The 9,263-nt window shown below is 36.7% G+C and overlaps 1 long non-coding RNA gene across 1 annotated transcript in view; it reads right to left on the bottom strand.

Moving 5' to 3' along the window:
- Positions 1–9,263, bottom strand: part of LOC309508603 — a 321,712-nt gene that overhangs the window by 12,268 nt on the left and 300,181 nt on the right. The gene's annotated exons all lie outside the window — the stretch shown is intronic.

The following is a 9,263-nucleotide window of genomic DNA, read 5'->3' as shown; positions in this document are numbered from 1 at the left end:
CAGAAGTGTCTGACAACTAAATATGCTGGAGTTTGTTTTTGGATGAGAGCAGGGGATTCTTTTCTCGAAACCCTCCCAAACAACGTTATGTTTATTTTTTAAGCTTTCTGACCCCAAGACCAAACTAATCTCTGCAATTATCCATCTGTGATCCTTGGAGAGTCTTTGGCCACTCAAACCTTCCTCCTCGCCGTGCTTTAAAACAATATAGACACATGTCCACTACGGCCTTAATGAAATTCACCAATGATTTGTTTTGTAATATCTCCATTACAGACGCCAATATGTTTTTTTTTCAAGGCTCAAATTCTGATTATTTGGTTGTTGATAAGGGTGTTCCTCAAGGCTCAACACTGGGTCCTCTGCTCTTCTGTGCCTTTATTAATGACCTTCCCAAAACTTGCTCACGCTCTTTCATTCATCTTTATGCAGATGACACTGTTATTTACTCTTCCCACTCTCATACATTCAGTTCTCTCTGCAGTCAGATTTTAACTCATTGCAGGATTGGTTTTACAAAATCAAGTCTTGCAGTATGGTGTTTTTTTAAAAGACGCCACCTCTCGCATTCCTTTTATTTAGATATTAGTTTTAATGACTGGTCACTCCTCACTAAAGTTAATCTATTTAAATATCTTGGTCTTTGGCTTGACCCCGAACTCTCCTTTAAGCCTCACATTCATTTTATTAAAAAAATCGTATGATTGCTTATGTTCTCTTTATCGCTCAATTGTTTTTAATTTCAAGTCAGAAAAAGATAAATCTCTGCAGACATTATTTACCAAAACACTTCAGATACCAATTTAAAACCTCTAAATGTCATTCACAATTCTTCATCTAGGTTTGGTTTGAGATGTCCTTACAGAACCCACCATTGTACGCTTGTATGGAACTCTTGATTGGCTCCAATCAAAATCCCAGAAGGCAATATCACTGGTTCCAGTTTCTTTTTAAATGCGTTCATTTTAATTGCCCTTCTTACTTAAAACAGCTTTTGGTTCTATTTACATCCTCCTATCCCTTTCGACACATGCAGCATCCGTTTTTCTGTGTCCCGAGAATTTCAGACTTCCAGGTGTGTGTTGTAACTTCTTTAGTTGACTGGAACTTCTTCATTATTGTCCTGCTGATGGAAATGGTAATTTTCAATGCTTTAGCTATTTTCTTACAGCCACGTTCTAATTTGTGAAGCTCAACAATCCTTTGCTGCACATCAGAGCTATATTCTTTGGTTTTACTTATGATGGGGAATTTGGCCTTTGTGTTACCTCTTATTTATACTCATGTGAAACAAGAAGGGACTTTGGCTAGCAGATCTGCATTGTGTTATCATTTCAGGCAGCTGTAATACATCCTTCAGGAAACGCTGGAGAAAATGCTTACCGTAGGGAAAGTTGCTTCACAGATTAAAAAAGCTATAGAAGGCCTAAAATTTTCATTTCTCTGTTCTTTGCTTTCCCGCGCACAGTCTCCTCGGCTCAGGTTTCAGTGGCACTGAAATTGACACCAAAATTAAAACAAAACACTGAAGCGCATATGAATTAGTGATCGACGCTGAACAGATAAGCTTAACTGAAGAGGACAATGGTGGGTCATGATGAATGGCTTTTGAATGGGAAGCCTTGAGCATATGCAGTGGTTACATAGCCAGTGTGCTAATTATGCTTTCAAGGGCATGTAGCGCTATCAATTGAGGTTTGTCGCACTCATTTTGTAGGGAAATACAAAATGTTTTGTGCATTTTGTATGTAAATCTGTGATAAATAATGACAGTAGGCTTCCTACGTTTTGCTGATCGGCCAATACAAGCGGCCCACTGTTGCTATGGTTACTACGATTTTGCAGTTACATTTGCAATAATAAAACTTTTAAATGAAGTTTTATCATTTTTAAACGTTTGTAAACACTATAAAATGTACACATATTATGTACTCTGATTATATCTGTTAAGAATAAATATGTTTGTCTTAATGGTATAGCTTGTTTCCGCAAATGAATAAAAAGTAAAAAAGGGTAATTCACTAGCAAATTTGATCTCACAATTCGAACTTTTTTTCTCATAATTGCGACTTTACATCTCGCAATTCTGACTTTTGTCTCACAATTGCGAGTTTTATCATCTCTGCATGATATAAACTTGCAATTGCAAGTTATAAAGTCAGAATTGCGTGATATGAAGTCGCAATTGCGTGTTATCACAATTATGAGAAAATAAGTCAGAATAGTGAGATATAAACTCACAATTACGAGAAAAAAAGTCAGATTTGTATCTCTTTATAACTTTATATCACACAATTCTGACTTTAACTTGCTATTGCAAGTTTATATCGCAATTGTGAGAAAAAAAGTCAGAATTGTGAGATAAAAAGTCACAATTATCTTTTTTTATTTTTTATTCTGTGGCAGAAACAAGCTTCCATATAAAGGAGACCATGACATTCAAAGAACGAGGCCCAATCTTTCCTACATGACCATGACCACGTAAATTTAGGATATTGTTCATATGCCTGCCCACATTAGCCTGTGAGAACATGAAACGCTTGGCTGTGACATCATCAGTTTTATCTGCTGCTAACCACAGTGTCACATGACTGTATCTGATTTAATCTCTGTGCCCTTTCTTCACACCAGCCAAGCTTCAAGCAATACCACCCAAGAACGGATTCGCCTGTCAAAACAGCCATCAGGACAAAGTGTGAACTAACCAAAGCCAAGGGTTGGCTGGTCATTGAGCAACCAAATAGCCCGAATTACATGCAGCTGACATACTGTGACCTAAACAGTCAAAATACAACAGTAGCACTATGATCCATTCTAAATGTAGCCATCCGTGCTTTGATAATAGTCTTTTCTCATTTATATCTTGGCTGCTGCGGTCTTAAATTGATGCAGGTTTATTTTGAGTAGATGAAATGTGTAAATGTAAAGTACAGGTACAAAAATAGCTTTAATAAGTCATTAAAAATGTACTCTTATCAGCTCAAAAGAGTGCATTTAAGAGTTTACTATAAACAAGTGCATTTATGGAGCTCTCTCAGTTCACTCTGACGGTACAGTACATTGGATTCAGATCTTGGCTTTAGGTTTTGCTGTTTCAATGTCAGAGAATGGTACAGAATCTGGATGCTTCTGGTGAGGAGGGAGGCACGGAATCTTCCGGTAGCTTTGGAATGCCATCCAGAACTTGAAGTTTTGGCAAACAGAAGAACACACTGCAGAGGAAACGGCACAAATCTCAAGGTTAGACTTTAAGGTTAGACTTGGCTCCCTAATGAACGCTTGAAATGACCCATCACATCTTTGGTCAGCTCTTTTTTAGTAAATGATATCTTCTGGCATAGCTATTAACTTGAGGCATAATGTGATTTTGGAGATAAATGATGCTGTTTGGCGTTTTATAATAATTAAAAGCTGTAATTAGCTGATTAGTTTTAATCAATCCACTGTTTTGACAGCAAGTTATTAAAAGCTCAGTGGTGTTCTATATGCCCTTGTGAAAAAGAAGTGTGATTAACTGTATTGAATGTCCACTTGTAGTGTACTTAAAATCTTAAAAGTATATTTTTAAAAATATGTAGTTGCAGATAATATATTATGATGAAATAAAAGACAACTTAAGGGTATTTCCAATACACTTTTCATGTTTCTTTACACAATTAAAGGGATAGTTCACAGAAAAATTACAATTCTGTCATCATTTACTCACCCTCAAGTTGTTCCAAACCTGAATAAATTTTTCTTCTGCTGATCACAAAAGATATTTTGAAGAATGTCAGTAACCAAACAGTTGATTGGACCCAAAGGACTTCCATAGTATTTTTCCCCCCATACTATTGAAGTCAATGAGGTCTATGAACTGTTTGGTTGCTAAAATAATTAAAAATATCTTCTTTTGAAGAATTCAAATATCTTCGTTGGAGCACAGACTTTGGTCTCTTTTTTAAAGCAGATTATTGTTCAAATTTAAGTAAAAAAATTGTAAAAGTCAAACAAAAAAAGTTATAGAAGTTTAAGTTTATTATTATGAAAAATGCAAACAAATACTCTTTTTTAATTTTATATGAAATATATGTTTTCCAAAGCATGTTTTAGTCTAAAACTGTGAGAAAATCAAAGTATAAATCTAAACAAATTGTGTTCCAAATTTGAGGTTGATTTCTCTCTGATTTCTAGCTTTTAGTTAGATTTTATTTGGGCGCAGTACCAAACGTTTCCACTAATTGAAATTCGCTTCCCATTCGTTTCCAATGCGGTCATTTTTGACTGTGAACAGTACAAGTGTGACTATTTTTTTCAGGACCATTTAACCTTTTCGAAGCATGTGCATAGCAAGTGCCTTTGCCAAGTTTCACACCATTCCAATAAAGTAAAATATTTCTCTCACCGTGAGCGGTAGTCCTCCTGAAACTGGCAGGGGTTGCATTTGAGGGTCAGAGATCGGAGCGGCGCGCTCCTCAGCAGAGACAACTCGCCCAGAGAGGAAATACTGTTTTCAGACAGGCACAAGTGCTGGATCTCAGGAACCTTTGGCAGCTGACGAATGGATGTCAAGTTGTTCCGGTGAAGATTCAGGATTTTACATCTATAACACATGCACACTCTCAATCACAAGTTTTGTTAGTGACTGTAATGCGTCACAATGTTCTTCCTCGTATATAACTCACATATAACTCACACTAAAAATTGTATGAATGATAAAATATTAAAGCAAGCAGTATTATTATAAAGAAAAAATACAAGCCAAATATTTCACACAAAAAATTATAGATAATGTGTTGATCTACAGTGAAGATAAAAGTATGTTATGTATTATATATATCTAATTAAATTATATTCACTGACACTAATTGCGACCAAAGTGTCCAAGTAATTTTTGGAGCCACTGTATTTATGTTTCATTCAGTATGGCAACACCTACTGTAATTAACTAAGAAAAATATTAGATTTTTCATATTTAGAAAGGCACAACATTCTAGAAATTGCTTCTAGAATATCTGCACTGCACTGAAATGTACTGATTATAAATACAATATTATGATAATATTAGCAATGCAAATATAATCTTTTATCAGAAAGACCCATTTTCAAATAAAATAATGTGATTAAAGAGGCTGAGTTTGATGCTGATACATAATTAACAGTTTCCTTCTTACTGTAAAATAAACTCCTCATATGAGATTACAGCACACAGCTAAAGTTGCACTACATGTATTTTTACACAGCCATACACAAACTGTTACAAAACAACCAATGCAATTTAATAGGACAGCCTCCGTTGAAAGATCAGTGGGAATTTGTGTTATAACCAACCAGATCTGCACTCCATCACAACTCATGACAGTGTCATCAGTACATGTGCACTATCTTGCAGTTATTACAGTGTAGAGGTTAGTTTGGTACCTTGGCAGTCTGACAGAACTGAGATCCCTCAGAGCGTTATCCACCAGCTGCAGACGCTCCACCCGGATCAGTCTCCTCAGGATGCGGATGAAGTTCTCCAGCTGGTATGGATCTCCCAGGTCCTGATAAGACAAGTTCAGCACCTGCAGTCACAGAGACAGAACTTTGAATGCAATACGAAGCTGGATAGATAGAATTTTCAGCATCAGTTTTCAGTGTCACATGACCATTCAAAAATCTTTCTAATATGCTGATTTGCTGCTCAAGAAACATTTCTTATTATATGCAATGTTGAAAAAAGTTATGCTGATTATTATTTTTGTGAAAACCGTGATACATTTTTTCCAGGATCCTTCTTTGATTAATATGAAGTTTAAAAGATAGATGGATGGATAGATAGATAGATAGACTGTAAAAAATGGATGGATGCTTGTTTGGTGTCTCACCACACAATTCTCCCAGTTCTCCTGAAGTCTCTCCTCCCATTTCTGTCCTTCATCCTCTCTCCTCTTCCTCCTGCCTCCTCTGAGAAACATGTCTTCACTGTCAACAGACAGCTCGTCTTCAGCAGGTCCTGTTTGATGACATCAATGATTGTCTGTGTCCAGTGATTATATGACACACACACACACAAAAAAAATTGTAAATGAATAGCGACCCAGAATGGCCTCTCACCCTCTCTGACCCTGGGACAGGCGAGCTGGTCTCCGCGGACATCATGCTCCTCGAGCCAGTGCCACGAGGCAAACCTGAACCGGCTGGATGGCAACTACACAAAATAAATGTAATGACAACATTCAATGTCCATATATTATAGACAAATAAGGTGTCAATCAAACCACACATGATACTTAGCAATCATATTGACTTTGAATTGGCTTACTGGTGTGGCAACAATGCCAGAGTCTGGAGTCAGTTCCACAGAGAAAGGAGTGTGTGTGTCGCTTAACTCAGAGTAGTGCGAGTGAGACTTCGGAAAACTTTCACTGCTGGTGTTCACTCCAGAGGAACTAGACAGAGAGAGACTGAAGTCATTAACAAACATTACTTCGGCCTCATGCTTAACATTCAAATTACATACAATTTTAATAGATATGCAAATATAGCTGTTTGACTTCACATTACCTTGCAATGATAAGTTTTATACAATAAACAATATTACTAATGACATATAACCAACTAATTTCAATACATTTTCATAAATATTGTTCGTTCATTTATTTATTCATTCAGATTCAATCATATTAAACTACCACTTAATTTATCATATGACACAACATCCTTATAGAAATTCGAATCATAGATTCGATAGAACACCTACGCTGCCCAAATGTGCTGCCTATGTAGGGAGCTCAGCAGGCTTTGAGACACATCCTCTGTGTAATAAGAGCCTGTGCGTCCTTACATCCGATGGGCTGAGGTTCTGGTGTAGATTACCGTGAACTCTGCACCCTGATCCGGATTAAAGTCACCCACGCCACCCGAGCACACCCGCACATTATATCAGAACATTGTATAAGATGTGCTCACGTTTACGCTGTAATGGCTACTGATGATGTGCTAGGTTTTGTGAAGCTGCTACATGTAAATACACATTATTTTCACTTAGTGATTCATTAAAATATCATTAAATATTTGTAACATGGACATAGATTACATAATGTCATAATAATGTTTTAATATAATGTCTTAATAACTGTGACAATATCATAATTACCAAAAGCCTATTTAGTCCACGAATAAAATAGCTTTAAAGGTAGATCTTCATGTTCCAGTGGTAATTCCCATAAATTATGCAGAAAAGTAACTATAAACATGAATGAAGCAGACAGATCTAAAATAATAGCCAACTGATCATGCGTTTTTGTTCCAGTGTAGCCTACAGAAAAAATAAGAAGAAGAAGAAGAAGAAGAAAGCAAGACATCTCCATATTAGGAGATATTGTTCAAAACTTTTCCTACCTTTCGGACATGTCCGTAGGTTCTGACAGATCCCTTTGGCATTTGACATGTAGTGAAGAGTATTATTTACAAGGAATATAGTGCGGTTTCCCATTGATGATGGATGAATAGTGTGCCACAGTGCGACAGGTGAGTGTGAGCTCTGCGCATGCGCGCAGCAGCGTCAGCTTCAGTGATCTGCGCACGGAGGTCAGCTAGGGCAGCAGTGTGTGTCTAAGGTTGCACTTCAGTGACTTTTGGAAAATGCAGCTGTGCCCCTTTTATGTGGTCATCATATTGTCATATTGAGATTTGTAGGCTACTTTTTAAAATGAATTTGTCACACCGCAAGACCATTTAAATAAACTAGAGTGGGGGGAAACAGTAGAACAGTAGTGTGTGTGTGTGTATTTGAAAAATATTGTTAGCTGATGCTAACTGGCTAGCTGATGCTAAATTGAGGGGATTTTTAAATATTAAGTCCAAATATTTTTATTCAACCACCAACATACATTTGATGGAAAACCAAAGGTTGTGATGTTCAGAGTCAGACCATATTAACTACAGTAGTTATGATGATAACGAGAAGCGTTTTACCCATAGATATATATGGTTCTACCCTACAGACTAGGTTTGGGGAATAATTATTGTCATTCTAAAAATATAATTACATTTTCCTTAAATAACATGTAATCCCTAAATACAGGCCATACTATTCTGATTTCACAAATAACAGTGATGAAACTTTTTTCTTACTTCTGAAAATTTGATCACTTAACTTTTGACTCTCAAAAGCATAGATTCGGGTACTTCACAGGTCTTTTTTAAATGTAGTTTGATCACTATCTTAGTTGTTTAAAAGATTAAGGCAATTATCAAAGTTTGATAAAAATGTTGTTTAAATGTCTAATAAAAGATGATCCATTTTATCATGATATGTAACATTTAATTACTCAGCAGATTGTGAATCTCTCTCTCTCTCTCTCTCTCTCTCTCTCTCTCTCTCTCTCTCTCTCTCTCTCTCTCTCTCTCTATATATATATATATATATATATATATATATATAAATACCGGTATATATTTATATAATGACTTTTTTTTCTGCAAGATATATTGGTGCACCAGTAGGTTACCATTACAAGTGACCATCTTTATGAGTGAACTATTCAATAAACCGATTCGTTTACAAAACTAATTAATTCTAACTATAGATTGAACCAATTCAGTACCAGGTGCTAGGTGAATTTTGAAGGGGCTAGAAAGGCTGATGAAGTGGGCAAGGATGTCCTTTAAGCCTGCAAATCAAGATCTGTAGTGCTGAAGAAGGGGAGAGTCTCAGATTTAGATTCTCAATAGAGGTTACCAAATCCCAACCATCACAGAGAATCCTGTTAAAAGCCTTGGGAACACTCCAAGTGTTTTTATGCAACACTCAAGGACAAGGCAGCAGAGGTACTTGTGGGGAGTGTGAGCAATGGTTACAAAAGTCGACAGGGGTGGTCATCCAGGGCGGTTCAAGACTTGGATTTATCAACATGGCATACTAATCCTCTGGCCACTGCTGCTATAGGAGATCACAATTTCCACTATTGCCAAACTTGATATGGTAGTCAGTCTTGCGATGATGGCTGGGTCTCCAAGAAATAATGGGAGCTTCTACAAACTGAGACTCCCCTTGACATCTACTGAAGAGTTTAAGGTAATGCTAATGTGAGAGAAGTGCTGTTTCAGAACCGAACACAGAGCTCCAGCTTCAATTAAGCAGGTTCTGGCAGTGGCCATAAATCACACTTACAGTGGAGAGTGTGCTTGGACTGCACAAGAACGGATGGTCTTCATCATGGCTGGAATCTTCTGCAAAAACAGCACAAAATACTTTGTTCATTTGTAAGATTTCTCTGCAAGCAACTCAAATTGTGATA

This window comes from Leuciscus leuciscus (assembly GCF_965113295.1).
Source record: "Leuciscus leuciscus genome assembly, chromosome: 10".
Classification (NCBI taxonomy): domain Eukaryota; kingdom Metazoa; phylum Chordata; class Actinopteri; order Cypriniformes; family Leuciscidae; genus Leuciscus; species Leuciscus leuciscus.
Note: the sequence above shows the minus strand (reverse complement) of the source record. Positions and strands in the feature narration are given on the sequence as shown.